At 36.8% G+C, this 19,353-nt stretch overlaps 1 long non-coding RNA gene and 2 pseudogenes across 3 annotated transcripts in view; 2 read left to right on the top strand and 1 right to left on the bottom strand.

The window, feature by feature from the left end:
• LOC148715951 (uncharacterized) overlaps positions 1-2,345 on the top strand; it is a 2,814-nt gene extending 469 nt beyond the window's left edge. Inside the window, exons 1-7 of one of the 2 annotated variants that reach the window (XR_015995742.1) lie at positions 1-455; positions 930-998; positions 1,358-1,385; positions 1,694-1,779; positions 1,886-1,969; positions 2,067-2,121; positions 2,290-2,345. The exon at positions 1-455 is cut by the window's left edge and continues 469 nt beyond it. This is a non-coding gene — a long non-coding RNA (uncharacterized LOC148715951). Of the gene's footprint in view, positions 456-929; positions 999-1,357; positions 1,386-1,693; positions 1,780-1,885; positions 1,970-2,066; positions 2,122-2,258 lie in introns of both variants that reach the window. The other variant, XR_015995743.1, reaches the window with a different exon arrangement.
• Positions 2,346-3,403: 1,058 nt separating this feature from the next.
• Positions 3,404-19,344, top strand: LOC148715949 (uncharacterized; annotated as a pseudogene). Its single transcript, XR_015995738.1, has 18 exons — positions 3,404-3,423; positions 3,747-3,850; positions 4,634-4,719; positions 5,399-5,482; positions 5,727-5,821; positions 6,091-6,193; positions 6,629-6,794; positions 7,493-7,638; positions 7,728-7,831; positions 12,181-12,450; positions 13,342-13,402; positions 13,539-13,696; positions 15,357-15,521; positions 16,455-16,541; positions 16,772-16,839; positions 17,397-17,723; positions 18,048-18,123; positions 18,306-19,344. The product of XR_015995738.1 is annotated as an uncharacterized LOC148715949 (transcript).
• On the bottom strand, positions 8,705-11,220 carry LOC148715950 (cyclin-dependent kinase 9-like; annotated as a pseudogene).
• Positions 19,345-19,353: the final 9 nt, after the last annotated feature.

The raw sequence follows: 19,353 nt of genomic DNA, 5'->3' as shown, positions 1-19,353 counted from the left end.
TCTAAGCTTAAGTTCACATGACAGATCAGGTGAGAGAAGATCAGACCAAGGCACTTGAAGAAAAAATCTGCCCACACTGGCTCTTTTACTGGTATAGAAAAAACCGAGGAGCCAAATTTTATGCAGCCAAACGGCGCAATACAATGCTCTAGATACTATGCTATAGATACTTGCATTTCATAGTACTACAATCTTTTTCATTTTCAGGAACATTTTCCTTAAGAATAACTTTATAAAATTAGGTAGGTGTAACTAGAGTTTGTGTCAAGAATATTTTTTTACTGACAACACAAGATGCTACGCACAAGAGCCCAGCCAGTGGCAGAGTGCATACGGATTGTTGAATCATTCGTTCTGTCTTTGATGCTCATGTTGTAGACTTATGGCAGCCTACTTTTAGATTATTCTAACAGTGAAGTGTAAGCTGAATGATGCAGAAAAGTTTACTCACTCAGGTAATTTAAATCTTGTAAATTAAGTGTGTAGAAGTGTTTAGGTCTTCTCGCACGAATTGTTCATGTTATTGTCACTTTTAAGACTCAGACACCCATTTCTCTGCAGTCGGGTATTCTGTAGCATATTTCCTTTCCATTTTTGGCTCCACAAAGGTATGTTTTGATCAAGTTTGGAATAAAAAAACCATCACCCTTCAAGGGACAGGATGCCATTTTGAACCTGTCCAAGTAGTTCGGCATACTCTTGCCTTTGTACCACCCCCCAAATATACATACACTGTGACTTTGAACAGGTAAACTTATTGGAGAGGGGAAGAAAAAGTGTTTAATCCAGGTTTAATGCATTAATTAATGTATAACAAAGTGAGTGAGTGATTTGTAATTGAAATTTGCCTCCAAACCCTAAACCCATAGCATGACTTATGTCATACCATGAGGTTAAAATGATGAACCGTAAAATTATCTGTTTACCAGCTGTTTTGCAGAAGAAACATCTGGACAGGTATCACACTCATGTTAGATGTGGATTCTCAAAAATCTGAGGTAAGTGGTGGTGTTCCCACTAAAAGAGATCTGTAGATTACGTTCAATTAAAATGATGAATAATTATACGAATTAAAGTTATTTCAAAATGCTTTTGCTCTAGAGCAGCCCACAACAAAGTCTATATGATTGTACATCTAACATATCAAATAACCTTACTACTCAATTTGTTCATGAATTTATTATAGCAACTTAATGAAGATCTGAGAACAAACAAACTTCAACTTGATGACAAAGGAGCTTTAATAGCATAGCACTGGAGGTTTGTACTCTGATAGTTGTAGGTTAACGACATTTAACCCTTTGCACCCCAAAATTAATTTTGGTATTCTCTGCATTCTTCTGTACTTTACTTACAGTATTGACAATCAGGACCTTCTTAATTTGGTGATTATTTCCTTTATTCTTATGCCTTCTATATCTTATTTAAATTAGAAACCAGTTACTCTATCTAAGGGGTTAAAGAGTTAAAACATAATATTTTATTGCTTTGTAAATAAAATCTTAAAATGTTGATTATGTACACAAACTGTGGTTGAGAATGAAATTCCAGTTAAGAGAAAAGATGCAGCAGCATGGGATTAGTAGAGTGTTACTTGTTACCAGTTATATCATCCCTTTAATTTTGAGTTTTATCTTCAGAAAGTAAGGAATAATTAACAACATAAGTTGTGTTGATTCCTCTCTTTGAGCAGAGTACTTCTTCTGGAGAATTGCTGCCATCAGCTCATGAACTGTCACCAATGGAAGAGTTCTTTGTCATGCCTCAGTTGGAGAAACTGTAAGTTACTAGTTTGTTTGTTAAGGTCCCTATTCTTCCTTCATTTAAATTTAATGCATGAAGTTTGATTCTAATGTGATCACTATTTTGAATTCATGATTTGCAGACCACCATTGTCCCTCGTGTCGGTTTGGATGTTCTCCAGGCAGACTTTGGGCAGATGCTGGATCCTAAGGCTGTGGAGCAGAAGGTAAATGGTTTCAAAAAAGGGTTTAATTCCTTTGGTTTAGTTCACTGTGAATCAGAGCTCAATTGTTTATTCTGTTTTCTGTGTTTAATTTATACAGACAGTAAACATCACAAATCATACAAAGGGAAAAATCACGTGCATGTGGATGAAAGGTGAAAACTTGTACTTTTTAGGTCATTAACAATTGTTGTTTGCCCATCTCTAGTTTGAGACCTATAATTTAAATTGTAAATAAATGTTACATTGTGATTTCTTCTTGTGTTATATTTTGCTCCTTTTTGTCTGATAGACACAACAAGGAATATTTTCTGTTTCCCCAGATGAAGCAGACATCCTCCCTCTAAAGACTGCATCATTCCGAATGACATTTAGACCAGTAAGTTATTTGATACTGTCAGTAAACACTGTCTATGCTTCTTTCATTCACTTGGACTTGGTTCATTTTTGCCTTTACTGTCTGATTCTGTTTACAGTTCAATTTGTAATTCTAATTTTTTTGTTAATAGAATGCTGCTAATCAGGTTTTTAGTGCTGACCTGGAGTGTTATACATTTTATAAGGTGAGGGATTTATTTCCTGTGCTGGTGTACCAGTTAAGAAGCCTAAATTTTTTCCAAGCTCATAACAACCATTTATTTATTTGTCATGAAATCATGCAAGGTTTCTGATTCAAATTGTTGATTTTGAGATAGCAAACTGCAGTTCTAGTTCAGTACCCATATAACTGATTTTCATTTGATAAATAGAATTTACTCCTTGTTTCCTTTGTACTTGCTTCAAACACTTCACACTTCAGCAATGGAAGTTATCACTCAGAATGAAGAAATGCATGTCCTTGCTATTACTTTTTATTGCAATTTTCCAGGGGATTATTCCCTTAAATACACACCCCCCTCCCTCCGCTTCTGTTGAGAAGGGGACACCCATGGTGTCACAATCAGAGGCTAGGAATTGTGGTAAAAAATCTTATTCTTTGTCAGGCAATTAACTTGAGAGTTCTGATAGTGTCATTAAGATGTTTTTTGACGTTTAATTCTCTGCCTATCAGGTGAAGTATGCCCTTGATATTGAGTCACACCAATAGTTATTATAATATTATTTGTATTTTGGAACAGAGTATGAGAGATTATCGACTGGTTGAAGTGTCCTCCCTGGTGTCTTTCGCTCAGTGCTACAGGTTTGTGCTGAAATTAACTTTAATAAGTAATTTGAACTGAACTCTGTTTATGGTTAGATTCAACGATACAGGGCTTTAGTTCTGTTTTTGTTTCCATATTCTGTTATTAGCTTAAGTGTTTTGATGTTACATCTAGAATTTTCATTGATGAAACATCAATGAATCCAAGTTCCTTGTTTCACCGAAAAAAATTGATTGGATTTTATTTTTAGGACTCACATTTGCAATGCGGACTGAATCATTTATCCCCAGAAGTCAATGGGATGTACAACAGCTGGTAAGTGATAATTTAGCCATTCACACCAAAGCTAAAACACACGTTAAAGCTGTTTTTTCAAGCATGGTTTGATATGTTTTCCCCATTGAAGATTCTCAAACTGATTATTCAGGTCAACCTAATTTTAAGAAAACATTTTGCTTGTGTAAATGGGACAAATGCTTCACTACACTACCCTTGTTAGAATAATGCTGTTCCTAAACTAATGGATAGAAACAGTTTTAGTCCACCATAATGTATTACTAGGTGGTGCCAGTATGATTGTATTCTGTTAGTTGACAAAGCATATGATTAGTAACTTGTTCCTTTTTTGGAATGTTTAGGTCTTTCCAGCCACTACTGTGGATGGCATGTCCTACAGAACACTGCTGTTGACCAGCAATGGGCAGAATCCGATCCATTTTGCATTTGATGACAATCTGTTAAGGTAGTTACAAAACAAATTGTAAGATTTTATCTTTATTTTTCTACCTTGGGTCTGGAACAAGTATGGTTGAAACTAGAGGAGAAATAAGTTATAGCAGTCTGTAAGAAACCAATGGAAGTGGGAACCTTAGCAAAAATTAAATTAAATAATAACTTCTTACCAATCAAGCATAAGGGCTGTACTGGGAAAGATTCACCTGAGGTTGTGACAGTACTGCCGAGCCCAGCAAAGTGTGTACAAAAATAACAGCGGGCCAATAATTCCTGGTGTGGCTTTAGAGCAAGTGAGGTTAGTCAGTAGTTTAGTGTGTGGCAATCATACCACACTGCTTATTTTGAATTTGCAGGCTTTTGCAAGCAAAAATACATGGCTTATGACACAGCAATACATACAATCAAATGCAATTTTTGTCTAGCAGGTGACATTTATTTTGTAACATGTGATATATGAAACTTTGTACTGAGTACTTTACAACTTTGTTTGGGAAATAAGCCTTGTTGGATCAGCAGAGATTCCATCTCTAAAACTCAATAATCAGGTTGTAATCTTAGGACATTTTCGATTGAACCATTACTCTTTGATTTGAATCCATAATGGCATGGTTATCAATTATGAACAGCTCCTTGTTATATTTTGACTAAGATTTACCAATCCATTAGTTACTGCTTTGAAATCAATCTTAATTTAAGTATCTCTGTTGTTTTAATAAGAGTAAAAAGTTCATGTTAAGTGGAAAACCAGGTGATTTGTTATATCTGATTGTAAATTTTTGGGGTTTTACAGGGAACTGTTCATTTCAAACCAACCTGTTTAGGTACAGCATCAACAAGGCTGTTTGAGGTCAAGAACGCTTCCAGGATTGCACTGAGGTGTGTTCAATGTTCTCAACCTTCCTAAGTGTCAAACTAAGGCCACCTTCCCTTTCCCCATCAATTAAAATTTATCATTTTTCCTAGAATGAGGAATCTAGTAATGTCAGTCCCTTTTATCATGAACCCCTGGCTCAGGAGATCTGGGCAACCGGCAACCACTCCCTGTGTACCTGACATAAAATAAATTATCCTTATACATCCTTATCCATAAGAATATTAATGATTACTGATATGTGACGATCAATTCAAAACTTCAATGTCCCCTCCCTCCCTACAGAATAACCATCATCTGAATGGAAGCGGAAGCGGTAGCGGGTTGAACCTTGCATGACTGGGGTGGGTGGGAAATTTGTAGAGATGTGTCCAGTCTCTCCAGCAGAATACAAGTGTTATATCCTTAAATATCAATGTATTTAAGGTAAATACTTCACTAGGTTTTATAGCTTGGCCAATGTGTAGAAAGCCATGGTCACTGTTTTTTTCTTGAGAAAAAAATGGGCACATTTGAACCCTTTTTTTTTCCCTTCTCAGGAATTTGAAGAAACCAGTTATCAAAAGTTCAAATGTCAGGGGTTGGGGGGGGAAAGGGGCAGAGATGCTGAAGCTTTGAATTGATTGATGCAGTACTGTAATATAATGTAATTGTAATGTCAACAAACCTTATTTTACCCATCAGGTTTGCATGGAAAACCCTGGACCTCACTTAAAAAGTCTTAGCATTGATCCCTCTAAAGGAATCATTCTACCCAATGAAACTCGGGTGGGCATTTTAAGTGTACTGCAAATTTTTTTCTAAATTGTTAATTGTCTTTTAGGATCCCCTGTAAATTGTTACAGGGTCTCTAGTAAAACAAAACATTTTTGATGGTATACTGGTCTTATATACACATCAGTTATTCTCATAAATTATATCTTCAATCAGGTTTTACATATTTGATAGAATTAATTGTTACACTGTCATAAGCCCTGTGTTGTAAATAATTCCTTATTATCTTACATTATAGGCTCACACCATCAGCTTTAACTCTCGTAAAGAAGAAAAATAGGTGATTAAGACAAAACTCACTGTCAAAGGATTGCAGGCAGATGCCCAGCAACAGTAAGGATTGTCATTTTCCTATCACATGTTAATTTAATTATAATGCAACCATTCATTTTTTAAGGTAATTATTTGTTGCATGTGAATCTATGTATTACCAACTGAAGGGACTCGATTGCATTGTTCTCTGTTTGCAATATTTGTGAACTGAATGTTTCTCTGTATATTCTTCTTGTATCTGCACTTGTGTTTATTAATTCCTTTGACAACTGCTCACTGGTATGTGATCTTTATTTAAAATGTATTTTGTTCGTATTCTTTTATTTCAGGTATCATTTACTCCACAGAATCCTGGTTTATACTCAGTGGATTATCTGGAAGTTATAGCTCTTGGAGCTACCAATTGTTCAGTTATAAAATGCACTGGAATAGGTAAAGGTAGTGATATGTTTGTGCTTTCATAGGCTCTAACAGCTCATAAACTCAAAAGACTAGTATAAAATGATTAAATAAATTATATATTCAGAGAAATGTCATCATTTGATGTTTATCATAAGGATGTGTTTAATTTATTTTAGGGTGACTTGAAAGGCTTTATAAGGTAGTCCATGCATAGAAAAAAGTTGAGATGGCAAAAATTACATTTGCCTAAAAGTAATGGAGTCTCTAATTGGCCACAGAATTGTTTATAATGGGGTTGAGGTTCTGAGAGCCCAGTGTCATAGACCTGAGTACCCCTCCACTCTTTCTTCAGTCAACAGTAATCTCACATCAATCATGGACATTGTGAACCACACTTGCTCTCTAATCAAGGAAGTTCCTGTTGAAAAATGTTCAAGTTTTTCTTAATTTCAATCTGTTCTTTAGGGCCTGAAGTTGGTCTTGACTCTGACTATCTTGATATGGGAGTTGTAGAATCTAGCAAGTTTTCAGCTAAAAGTTTCAAGGTTGTTAACAATTCAGATGTTCCTGCAGCTTTTCAGGTCAAACACTTCTGGATTTACTCTCTTTATTTAACAATTATTCATGAAAGGTAAATAATTGTTTTGGTGTAATTGTTCAGTTACTTCCAAAAGAAATTGGTTATCTCCTTCAGGAACATTACTTCATTTTCCCTTGGTGCAAGGTCAGCTCCTTTGAGCACTAAATCATGTTTAACTTAGTGTTTTCTATGATATCTGGGAGATTAACAAGTTCCATGATAAGGGAATGACATCACCATAAGACTAGTACTAGAGAAAAAAGATCAAGTCCAATTTGATAATTAGTTAATTATGAGCAAAAATAACCAAAAAAATATTCACTGAGTCCCTGTTGCCTTTGAAATCTTTTGAAAATCTGGTAATCTATCTGGTGCTTATTATGTAAGCATAATTGCTATGGATAAAGGTCACTTATCTTAAGAAATTCCCATGTTTACAAAGTTTAACAGATGCTTCCACCTTCAGAATGCAAAAAAAATCAGCTCATGTCTTTTGTTAGATGGTTTTTCCCTCCGACCTGTTTTTCACCTCTGGCTAAGTCCATTGGAGGGAGATCGCTATAGGGCTACTTATAATTATAATTTACAGATAAACTACAGGTCTCGTTTTCCGATTGGTGTCATATTCTTCATAATGGCAGTGTTATGGAAAAGAAATTGTTTTAGATAATAACTTGATATCAACAGATAAACCTTTAGCTTAAACACTTAATTGTTTGTTCTTATGTAATAATTTTTGCTTTTGTTAGCTCATGATTGATTGTAGTCAAAGTGTCTTCAAGCTGGAATCAACTTGTGGTCTGTTACCTGGCAAGGGTTCCCAGGGCATAATTGTACGCTTTTCTCCAACAAATCCAATTACTACAGGAGACTAACTTGTCTTGTGCAAAACCAGGTCAGTGTTAGTATTAAACTGGTAATATTTTCTGTTAGTTTAAACTGTAATCTTCCTAAAAAAATTTTGTATTCATCTGATTGTTTCAGGATCCATTGTTTGTTGATTTGTTTGGGACTTGTCATACAGAACAAGTGAAACCAGGTACATTCAATGTCAATGTTGATAATCCACTCCATCTTTAATACCCATGGTGAGTAACCAACTAAGACAGAATTTTTCCCTACAATATCAATACTATCAAGCAGAAAAGCAGGGGAATGTTAGTTGATCCACAACTAAATTATCAGTAGTAACATAATAAGAACTGTATGGCGGGCAGTAAAGAGAATTACTAAAACTAGATATTGGAAATGGAATGGTTAATGTTTGAACAATTGCAATTGACTTTGAATTAATTCAAATGAGCATGAAACTCAGTCTTACATTTCTCCATCATATTTACTTTATGTGATATGACTATCACGACAAAATGGACGCACTAGTTAACGACAAACGAAGCTACGAAGAACTCAAACGTGACCCAACTCCTGCCCTTCAACGCAAACTCAACAGTAAACTACTGACACTCAAGAAAACGAACGCCTTTGACAACCAACGGTACTATCGACTGAGGTGCTCGGTACCACAGCCACCGAAACTCTACGGTTTGCCGAAACTACACAAACCTGGTTTCCCGATGCGACCTATTGTTTCTTTCTGTGGCTCTCCCACATACCAACTATCCAAGTACCTGACGAGGGCGACCCTAAAAGCCGGAACGGCGGAATGGCAGAATGGCGGAATGGCGGAAAATAACCCCAAATCCTAAAACACGGAACGGCGGAAAATGACCCCAAATCCTAAAACACGGAACGGCGGAAAATGACCCCAAATCCTAAAACACGGAACGGCGGAAAATGACCCCAAATCCTAAAACACGCGTGACTAAAATTAAGTGTTATTAATTTTTTTCTTTTACTGAGTGGTATAAATAATAATGAACCATTATGCATGAAAGATAGCTGCGTTTTCGCGTTGTTAACCTGTTTAGTTACCTTTTGTTATGCAAAATTTGCCATGAGTTTTAGTCGCGGCATAAAAAGTCGCACAGCACGTTCCACGGGCAAGGTTGTTCGTAACCATGCGACACACATTATTTGTTTGATTAATCACGGATCGGCTTTCTCCAAAATCAGCAAGCTTGCAAATTATCGGCCTAGTTTGAAAAGCTTTCTCAATTTCGTGGCTGTCTTTTAAAGTGCAATAATGCTGGTTGGAGACCAGTATATTGGCAGGCTTTATATCACGGTGGACGATCCCAAGGTCATGCAAATGTGCAAGCCCTATCGCCGTTTCGAGGGCGATCTTTTCTTGAAGTGGAAATTGTTCGATTGCCTCATTAATGTGAATATATTGTAAAAGTCGGTCCAGACTGCTGACAATTTCTGAGCTGCCGAAGGGAGCGAAGTCGAAAAACAAATATTCAAGCATTATTGCACACGGTTCCATGCACACAGCTTGAAACCTAACGATATGTTCACTTTTAATCCCATGGAGTATTTTTGCCTCTTTGAGGAAAAGACGCTTTTCCTTCTCGTCCTCACCTAACAGTTTTTTGATAACGACCTTCTCAGAATTGTTTCTCGCCACAAAAACCAAACCATAGGATCCTCGACCGATAGCCTCTTCTTTGTCTCGCAAATGCTTCCACTCGAATAATGGTAAACCATGACAATCCAAAGATCCGTCTGAATTACACTTCCCTTTCAGAAAGGGCAATTTAAACGCCATAGAATTGATGATTTGCAATTTGTTGAGGAACAGAAGAAATCCGCTGAACGAATTGGTGAAATAGCCTCTTTTTTGTTTAGAAAGTTTATTTCTTCGCTGATATGTAAGCCGTAAATTTCACAATAGGATGGTGGTGTTTTGGACACCTGGTCGCGAAGAAATTCTTCAAATTCTTCTTGACGGCTTCCTTCGGCTAACTTTCTTTTGTCTTTTCACGCCATGAGAAATTCCCACGCGCGTGACACCCTGCAAACCTCGCTTCAACTAGTGTTACTCAAGTCCCAGAACTTATTCGTGGATGAAAAAACGCTCGTATTGAAGGGCTCGTAACGAGGGCTTGCTCTCACGCTAGTCTAAGTTTGGAGCTGGGGCTGAACGTTGTCATATTTTGAGAAGCCTGAAAACGTTCCTGTGATGTTCTCACATTTACAAGCATATGAGATATTATTGTTTCAATAAATCAATACAGACGTGACCAGGAAACGTATCAAAGTTACAATTGTTTATTGTAATGTGGTATGTCGAGTTGGTTTTCACATGCTGTGCGACTTTTTATGCCGCGACTAAAACTCATGGCAAATTTTGCATAACAAAAGGTAACTAAACAGGTTAACAACGCGAAAACGCAGCTATCTTTCATGCATAATGGTTCATTATTATTTATACCACTCAGTAAAAGAAAAAAATTAATAACACTTAATTTTAGTCACGCGTGTTATCGTCGTGGGGATAAATGAGCCAAGCGCTTGGTGTCTTTGTACAAAATTTGTGCAACATGCCCTGCTATCCGTTCCGTGTTTTAGGATTTGGGGTCATTTTCCGCCGTTCCGTGTTTTAGGATTTGGGGTCATTTTCCGCCGTTCCGTGTTTTAGGCTTTGGGGTCATTTTCCGCCATTCCGCCATTCTGCCATTCCGCCATTCCGCCGTTCCGGCTTTTAGGGTCGCCCCCTGACGACAATACTACAACCGCTAACCGACAAATCCAGACATAAACTACAATCCACTGAAGACTTCATTAACGCTACCAAGACTGTTCAGATACCTGACGACTACAAACTAGTGTCATTTGATGTGAAATCACTGTTCACAAGTATTCCACTTCAATTAGCATTACAATGCACTGAGACTGCAATCCGAAAATCTACCGAACCACTACCGCTACCGACAGACGACATCATGGACTTGTTAAACATTTGCCTAACGTCTACTTACTTTCAGTACAACGGTAAACACTACAAACAGTTACACGGCACTGCCATGGGGTCTCCAGTTTCTGTTGTTATAGCAGAAATTGTGATGCAGAACATCGAGGAACGCGCCCTTTCGACTTGCCGACAAACGATACCGCTTTGGTTACGTTACGTTGACGACACATTCACCGCCGTTCGACACGACGAAATTGACGCATTCCACAACCACCTTAACGAACAAAACACTGACATACAGTTTACCAGAGAAGTCGAAGAAAATGGCAAACTTCCTTTTCTAGACTGCCTGGTAAGCCACAACGACAACTCATTACGAACGACAGTTTACAGGAAACCGACACACACCGACAGATTACTAGACGAGTCATCCTACAACCCTACATCACACAAAGCCACAACTATCAGAACTCTAACACGACGCGCACAACTAGTATGTGACTCGACAGACAGCTTATCCGACGAGAACAAATACCTTCACCGTGTTTTTACGAAGAACAACTACAGCAACGACTTCATCCGACGAAACACTCACCGACCCACTACCACTACCGAAACAAACGACACCGCAACCCCTACAACTACAGCAACCATACCGTACATAAAAGGTATGTCTGAAAACATCTCGACCATAATATGTATCATGAAAGAATCAAAGGCTCCTTAGAGCAACCTTATGGTATGAATTTTTGGTGCCCTTGACGTAACCTGCGATCTGGCTTTCTTTGGAAAGTTTTTTTGATCGTGGGCAACACGTGCTGGCCCAATTATTGTGTTTGTACTTTGTAAGCGTTTTGATGGAGAAAAATTGTCGTAAATTGTGAATTTGTGAAGAATTAGTTAAGATACCAGCAGCTACAAGATAAAATCAACGAAGTTTGGTGTTAACCAATTTGCAGTAAGCTTAAGCTCACTTCATATTTGCGGTGTTTAGGTCTTCACGCACAAAATTTACAAGGAAATATGCAGCAGCAAGAGGGGAGAATTAACCTTCAGATCTTGAGAGTTAAAGTTTTTAAGATATTTAGGCTTCGATTTTGTTCAGAAGAGTTCATACACGATTTACTCAGTTGATAAAATAAAATAAAAGACAATTCTGTGTTTCAAAAGATTTGTACATTGTACAGGTGGAAGAACAATAGGACACGTAGTCCCCAACTAGGTTCATCCACCTAAACCCAACCCACCCATCCCACCCTGGGGAAGGACATCCATCACACAGTAATCTCGTGCGTCTCCTACCCCTCCTGCAGGAGATGGGACCTCCATTAATTTTATTTGTCCCTATCTGAGAAGACTAGAATATCTAACCACTTCTTGATGTTATAGGAGGGAAGCATAATTCTTCTCAATTATTTTAAGACCTTGAGTGTTGGTCCGGCCGTGGCTTGAACCCTCGACCTCCCACACAACTGTCCAGCGCTCTATCCATTGAGCTAACTGGGAGGCGGTCAGTGTAAGTGGCACCAAGCTTTTGTAACCATCCGGTCAGTCTTAAAAGATTGATATGATGATGATTTGTTGACAGAAATATTGATAATGGCTCTATCTTTTTTCTTTAAGGAAGCGGGGGAGTTTACAGTGAAATTACATGATGTACTTGAAGCCCACAAAGCAGTCATGAATTATAAGTTGTCAATGGATGAAGAAAAAAATTCAATTTCTAGGTTATGCACTCCTTATAACACGTTTTTGTTACATTGCAATGCTGTGGACTTTGCTGATGTCCTTCACAGAGTCAAAACATGTTTAATCACGGACAGTAATGTCAAAGACATGCTTCAAATTTCGCAACAGTTTTTTGTCACTGGAAAGCCAAAGACACAGCTAGAGGTGAGAAATTAAAGAGCTGTCTAGAGGTTACAAACATTATAAGGTCAACATCAAGGTTTTAAGTTTTTCAACACGCTAAGTCGGGAAATTCAATACTCTGAAAGCATCAGCTTGTTTATCAAAGGCTTTAAAAAATTCTTCTTTGAATTTTTAGTTTATAAATATATTCTTTGCTAAGCTATATACACACCTTTTCTTTTTTTTTTTTTTCTTTCTTTTTCTTTTTAACTTAATCTAAATTTTCATTCAGCACCTTTGATTTGTATGGTTTATCCTCTAGTTAAATAAGGAAGCCTATACTTAGTAAGCCCCCAGCTTCTAATTGGCTTCCTTGCTGTTACCTAGCTCTTCAGTTCCTTTGATTTTGAAGTTAATTTAGTTAGAATAGTTCATTTTATCTTTGATGTATCATAAATTTTGTATTCGGTTAATTTTTTTACTGGTAATGGCAAACTAAAATGAATGAATGAACGAATGAACAATGATAATCATTAATTATAGTAGAAAACATATTTATGAAATGCTTTAGGTATGAAATAATCCCTAACCCTTTAATTTGACCCTTACATGTGATTACCATCTAATTTCTCCTTACAGTATCACCCTGAATCACACGTTAAGGTCATGAGAATAGAGGAAATGATCACCATCTTTATTGTTAAAAAAATTCTCCTTGTAAGCACCTTAGGAAATGTATAGAGAACAGTATGGAGAATATGCAGGTGTAAAGGATTAGTAGTGGTGACTTTTGTTAGTATAGACACTGACTAAAGTTGTCCTTCAGTCATGTAATTTAGCTAATTAAAAGTGCATGTTACTGTAAACTTCAAGAATGAAATGGTTAATTCATTAATTTGTTAATTCAAACATTGCATGAAACATTTCTTCCAGCAACAAATTCTTCAGCTGATGGTTGGAAACAGAACAGTGCTCTGCTCCACAGAGAGAGAAGGTAGGTCACCCTTAAAATCAACTGAGTTTCATCATATCACGAACTTTACAGCACAAGTATTAACTATTGTCTAAACTTGCAACTTTTTTTACATTGCTCCTTTTCACATATCTTTCTAATTCTTCTGTGAACACAGATGGTCAATACTCACTATCTGAGAAAACAGTTGATACGTTCCTGGAGCAAGATGTGCCAGTAGATGTGCTTGATGACCTGGTACTAAAACAATCTCCAGAGCACAGGAACCCCAATCCTCCTCTATCTCATTCATTTTCACAAGAATCGTTCACGCAGGTAATTTTAAACATAGAGAAACTAGCTCTGAAATTCAGAGAATCCCTTCACTGGCTTCAGAAAATTCATATTTGTTTGGTCCTTTGCATCAATGGGAATGGTCTAGTAGAGGGGTTTTGAGGTTGAAATAAGTGGGGAAAAAGAGGTAAGAGGGATTAAAAGAGTCGCTGTCAGGCTCTGCAGCTTCTCTTGTGGCTATGTTGCCCAATCATGGAGTGGCATTGGTGTCCACAGAAGCTGCAGGGGTGGGAGTGGCCAGTGGGTGTGTAAGTTTGGGGTCGTTTTCAGCATTGGCAAAATATAAGTTATGAACTACTAAGTGAGTATAATTTAACCTCTAGCATATAAAATGTGGATAATTCAATGAAAAAATGAAATCACTATAATTAATTACCAATTGTTGGAATGCCATGGTCTCAATTTTGGCCACTGTGAAAATTATGTTAATCACTGTGTATTGTCTGCTAATGAGGAAAGTTTTCTGAGAAAACTTAGTAAAATGCTTCTGTGTTTTTTAACCATGATTAAAACAGAGATTTGTGTTAAATGATCAAAGAAACTGGTGTTATCAGGGAAATCTTCATCCCCCTGGGTAATCTAGTATTTTAAAAAAAGAAAAACAGGAGTAAAGGAACATATATGTTAGATACAATGAAAATATATGAAGTTCATATATTAAGAACTGCGGTATTAGATACGTATGATGCACGATCCTCGCAGTAGATAGCGCTATTTAAGCAATAGCGAAAATCATACATATCTAATACCGCAGTTCAAAATATATGAACTTCATATATTTTCATTGTATCTGATTTATCACTTTCACAGGTTTATTACGAATCAACTTAACGGCTTGCTCCCAGTGGGCTTGTTAGCTCAATTGGTAAGAGCGCTGCACTAGTATCGCAGAGGTCAGTTGTTCGAATCCCGTACAGGCCTGATTTTTTTTCAGGTCTGATTTTCGCTATTGCTTAAATAGCGCTATCTACTGCGAAGATCGTGCATCATACGAACATATATGTTGTACTTAATTAGTACATACAGTCCCAAACCACCTTCAGCTATTGTTAGTACAGTTTGGTTGAAAGCTGGATTGTTCAGTCCTGAGCTAAATAGCCATCTTCTCAGTGCTGATTTCTCTGAGGGACAGCCTTATACACATCGGCAACGTTGTTCAATAGACTCCCGATAGCAACAAAAAACGTTTTAGAACATAATGTTTTTTGCCATAGTGCTAAGAAACATTTGTTTGCTAAATACTGGTCTTTAATCCACATAATATGTATTGTATATTTTAATATCTCACGATAAGTTACATTGATTAATTTTATTATTGTTATTATACTTTTAATTAGTTACTACATATATATGTATATATACTTAGATTAGATTAGTATTGTTACAGAAGAAGAACCTCTTAATTGTTGGAATCTGTAATAAATCAAAATAATAATAAATAAATGAAAAAAAATATGAACTAGTGTGAAGTTAGGCATACCCTGTGAGCAGAGCCTTTTCTACTTTTCTTCTTCTTTTCTTCTTTTTAATCGATTCGAGGACAGGTTAAAAAGGCTCTGCTCGCAGGGTAAGTTAGGCATGGTCTTGACTTAACAAGTGATCTGTTGATTTGTTAATCTTGTACATGTTGTTTTGAAAACAGGATCAATTGCTGAAAGTTTATCGAGTTACCTCAGGCTTCTAGTGAATTAGAGAGATGAACTAGCTTTGTCTCAGGCCATCCATATCCCTCGCAGGGACTTGGCTCATAAACAATTTACAGTATTGAGGAAAGTTGCAGGGGGAAAAAAAGATGCCTATGTTTCAGGTACCACTCAATTTCAGGTGTTTCATTAAGGACTGGGCACTGAGCAAATTGACTGGTTTTAAGGAAGTTTTTGCCCACCTGATTTGACCATATAGAGGAAAGTTTATCTTATAAAGAAGTTAAGTCCAAAGAGTTTTGCCTGCCTGTGAAAACCAGTTGCCCCCTTGCTAAAAACTTAGATGAAACCCCTGCAATTTTTTTTACAGTGAATATTATCATGAAAATTCTGCAATTATGAACTGCTATCAGCAAATGACAGTTATCAAAAAAGTTGCTGTGAAGACCACACATGCGTAAAATATTTCTGGCTAAGCCACTTTTAAATAGACACATAAGTTAAATAGGGTGTGGGCTATACATTAGCAAAGTGTTTTCAAAGAGTGGAATCAATCACTATTAGACTAAGAGTGTTGCAATTGTAAGAGTCAAAATTTTCAATTCATTTGGAAAATTATCCCTTGGTGTTTGAGAGGCAATTCTGGCGTGTTGAAAGAGTCTGGAGGGTGAAACAAGAGGTGGCAGCTCAGTTATTTTTCAAGCATTTAAATCATGATGTTGATATTCTTGCATGCATGTATATCATTGCATTCATCATCATCAGTTTATGTCATCATGGAGGACAGGTAACAAAGCAAAAGCTGTAATCTTTCAATCCATATTACTGGAGTTCTTAGATACTTCCTAAACCAATTTCCTCATTCCAAGAAGTTGCTGTGACAATGTATACCTCCTATCTGTGGCTGATCCTGCCTTGCTTCTCAATAGATTGGCTCCTTGATAAACAACTGTGAGATAGGATTGAGCTGTATTCTAAAATGTATATAGTCTGATCCAGTGGTGAAAAAACAATTTTTTTTCTCATCATTATCCTTAGCAGTTGGAGGATAATATTACACAGTTTTCTCTAGTTTTCTTTCCTTCCCATGCCAACAGACAGCTGTCTCGTTTATTCTGAGGATACGATTGGGTGGAAAGAGTTATGCACCAATTGATGACAACCCACTTCTTCCATTAACTAAGGTATATATCAGTATATCAAAATTTATTATTCCCTTTAGTTTACCAAATAGAATTTTTATAAATATATTTCAGCTGTTAGTAGGTGTCAGGTCATTTTACCACAAGAGAGAATCTTTACTAAGCCAAAGAGTTCTTTGCAGCCCAGTTGGTGTAGACTTTTCTGTCCCATACTCATGGCTAATGTTTAATAACTTCCTTCATCTGTGGTTTTCAACAATTTGTTTTTACAGGGTTTTGGAGAGTTTGTGACCTTTTTCCAAAAGTTACAAACTGTCTGTGAAGAAACAGCAGATGCAAAGTAAGATAGCTGTAGATACATATTGTACACTATTTTAATTTAAGAACATGATCATTTCTGCAAAGGAAGGTTTTAAAACCAAGATCAATTTTTTTCTTCCACCAAACTCTCAGTGATAAAAATTAGAAAACTGTTGCATCTAGATTCTGAGGCGGACCCAGGGGTGGTTTGGGTGGTTCAGTCCAACCCCCTAAATTGTCCCTCAAAATGCTGGAAATCATGTTTCCGAAGACCTAATTTTCAAAATCTCCTGGGGGAGCATGCCCTTGGACAATCAACGAACGGCCCCTTGACTAAATCTTGGATGCATCCCAGTCAGATTAAGGTTGTTTTACAAGCTAATCATGGGAAAAATCCTATTATTTTGTTGAGCACCTTTCATTGGATGGGGTACTTCCGAAAGAAAAGCATGCACAAAGGAGTCTAACCAGTTAAAAGGATTGTCACAGTACTGCAGTGAAAAAATTAAATACAGTTGACTGAGTGGTGAGATTGTCCAAAGTGATTGGCATGTTTGGATAAACCCTGTGAAAATAAGGTGTCTGCTTATCTTTCAGAACTGCTGTCTTAAGAATCATGAACATGCTCAAAGCAAGCATTATTAAATCCAAAGAAAAGGTTTTTACAAATGAAAGTATTGCCAAAACTGTGGAATCTCTGAAAGAAAAGGTGGAACAACTAAGCTGCAAAATATGTGATGGTGGCCAAGCAAAGTCATCCATGGCAGGAATGAATGTGTATTTCCTGATTCAGGCTGTATTAGATGAGCATGACTAGAAAAGTTGTCTCCAAGAATATGAAACAAGGGACTTGAGGTGTGCTCTGATGACACCAGAAATACCTCGTGGAAGATCAAAATTACGATCTACACTTAGTCAGTTCAGGTAAGGTGGAACAGTATTGAAAAACTCTGGGACTTTTAGACATCGCATGGTAAGCTCTAAGCTAGCTTAGTAGTAGACCAGCTGGCACTGGTGCAGATGTTGTCACTCTCTCGTCTTCCTAGCAAGAAATTTTCCTGGCACCAAGTGGAGAGACAATTTGTCTCTCCACTTTAACAGAATAAATCAGTAGGTAGTAATTTCTGCATCAAGAAAACCTTGGCAAGTTGTATGCAACCCCAGTTTTGCCTGTGAGGTACAATTCTAAGTAAATTTTTATTGTCCTAAGAGAAGTTTTAAGTGACATGATTAATTTTTTCTTGCTAGAACACCTGATTCGGAGTCTTCAGAAGGAGCTGTCATACCACACAAGGATCAGCCACCAAAACACAAACCTGAAAAGGTAAGATACTGGTAAACCGTCCAGTGAATTTAATCAAGGTGAAATCTAAGTAAAGACACTTTTTATTTTATTATTTTGTTCAAAGAGGGTTATCTTAATTAATGCACCAGCAAATTATATGTTATGTTTCCTCAAGGTGCATCTTAGAAAAGCTTATATTAATTTTTTCCTTTTTCTTGTAGACACCATTTGAAAGCTATAGAAAAGTGTGTGGCGATATGAGCTGGGCCAAACCTGCCTTCAACATTCTGATAGGACTAAGTTCAGCTAACAAAAGAGACCTGATGAGTGCTGCCATAAGCAATGATACTTTAACATCTCGTAAGGAATGTGGCAATAAATCTTACGTTGAGGATACATCCAAATGTCACACCAAGGAAAGAACTTTAACAGAAACTATGTATGACAAAGAGAACATCTCAACTGGCAACAAAACCATTAAATATGTAGCAAAACCACCACCCAAACGCATGCTCCTTGAGAAGGACATCACCATGCAAAAGAGCACAAAATGCAAAACTAGTGGAAAAACATTGTTCAAAAGAAAAAAGATTCCATTACTTCAAGGGCAAAAACAGCTCACCAATTTTTTTTTAGGTGATACGTATTACTGACAATTACATCACAACATTTGATTCATTTTCATGCATTTTTTTATTTTTATTTTTACATTACTATGCCAAGAGCATCATGATTGAATTTTAACACATACCAGATTGCACTGATTTGTATAACTTGGGACCATTGTCACCCCTAGAGAATTATTATTACTTTAACTACCAGTCAGAGATATCATTGCAGAACTATTTATTATTTTTATATGATTAATCTTTGGCCAAAGCCAAGCAGAACAGAATTATTCTCTATAAAAACAAAATTATTTTCAAGTACAAAATTAAATGGTTGTTATTTTAACCCTTTAATTCTTACGAGTAACTGGGAGAGAATTTCTCCTTACAATATCAAATAAATACAGTATCAAGAAGTGATGAGAATAAAGGAAAATATCAGTTGGGGGATAAATAGTTGATCCAACACTGAATTCTCCAAACTGACATCATCAGGATCGATGCAGAGGAAAGTAGAGAGAATTACTAGTTTAAAGGAATCTTGGGAAATAAAGAGTTAAGGGTGCATTATGTATTAATTTTACATCTAGAAAAAAATCCCTGCTGGTGCAAACTTTTTGTGGTGTGATTAAAATATTTATTTTTTACTGCAGATCGCAAG

This window comes from Stylophora pistillata, unplaced genomic scaffold (genome assembly GCF_964205215.1).
Source record: "Stylophora pistillata unplaced genomic scaffold, jaStyPist1.2 SCAFFOLD_378, whole genome shotgun sequence".
In the NCBI taxonomy this organism is placed as follows: Eukaryota; Metazoa; Cnidaria; class Anthozoa; order Scleractinia; family Pocilloporidae; genus Stylophora; species Stylophora pistillata.
Note: the sequence above shows the minus strand (reverse complement) of the source record. Positions and strands in the feature narration are given on the sequence as shown.